The 1120-nt window shown below is 40.1% G+C and overlaps 1 protein-coding gene across 2 annotated transcripts in view; it reads right to left on the bottom strand.

Annotated features, from left to right (window-relative positions):
* Positions 1-251: 251 nt before the first annotated feature.
* Positions 252-1120, bottom strand: part of LOC145480876 (coadhesin-like) — a 17764-nt gene continuing 16895 nt past the window's right edge. For both annotated transcript variants that reach the window (XM_081459212.1, XM_081459211.1), the window contains one exon: positions 252-1120. This exon is cut by the window's right edge and continues 813 nt beyond it. The gene's annotated coding sequence lies outside the window, so the exon portion shown is untranslated.

Raw genomic sequence — 1120 nt, 5'->3', positions numbered from 1 at the left:
TGATAACGATCTTTTAAGCTATTAGCTGTAAGGGAAAGAGACTGAATATATTCGCTTGTGATTAAAGATCCTTAAACCTTCGAGGACAATTTCAATCAGTCGACTTGTAAGATGAGAATTTTAGAAGAAGGCCCAATTACAGGATAGTGAACGCTAACTTAGAAGAAAGTGTAACTAAGTGTGACAATCTAAAGAACACGGATATTCCAGAAGAGGAGGAAACTTAAAGAGAAGGCAAGGAACAAAGATTTAAACAGCAAGCTCATATTAAAGTAACTTTACTAGTTGACCATTGTTGTTGTCTGAATATATCGGCACGGGGTACCCGCGGGAGTACCTGCGCTCGTTAGGCTAGTTTCCCTCCAAAACAGGGCTTTCAACCATCGTCTTGCTTCTACGGACGATCGCTAAAACCGATGAATACGGGGGTGCTACCCAACTCACAAAATTTTCTGCTTACTGCCTTTCTTGTTGGAGACTACGCGAAGCCCTTCCTTTTCGTAGAGCGTCAAGCGTTACGCAAAAGAGAGTAACTAAAAGTTAATATTTTTCCATGCGTGAAGGTGACAAATTAAAGTGAGAGATTTCTTCTGCGTTTTCTCACAGTCTGTTCTTTTCAGTTTTGACTACTCATTGCTTCCAGTGGAGAAAATATATTTTGCGGCTTTTTTGTCCTATGATAGTTAAAACTCGCTACATCTTTCGCATTCACTCAACAAAAGACGTTGGGCCGAGGTATGGTTTTGTGACAGTAAGATTATCACGCCCCATTCGAAGGGACTGAAAGCCGGGATTGAAAACAAGGAATACTTTCTGAGTGATGTTGTCTCTTGGACCAGTTCAATCTTGGTTTAGCCTAATAGGAATGGAGTCTGGACACAGTAGAATGCACACACCATGTATAAATTAATCACTACGGAGAGTGAATTCTGATAAACAGAAAAAGGTCTGATAAGGCGATGTTTACTTTAACTTTAGATGTTTCAAGAATCCCAAATCCTGAACGTAAATTAAAACACGTCGCTACTGCCTTCTACAATATTATTCTAGCCGGGAGGGAAACAAGCTACTAGTTTGGCTAGGTACACTACAAAATATAAACCACTCTGCCTATGAGGTT

The sequence above is a fragment of the Orbicella franksi genome, chromosome 3 (assembly GCF_964199315.1).
Source record: "Orbicella franksi chromosome 3, jaOrbFran1.1, whole genome shotgun sequence".
Lineage (NCBI taxonomy): Eukaryota > Metazoa > Cnidaria > Anthozoa > Scleractinia > Merulinidae > Orbicella > Orbicella franksi.
This window is presented reverse-complemented; position numbering and strand designations above follow the sequence as displayed.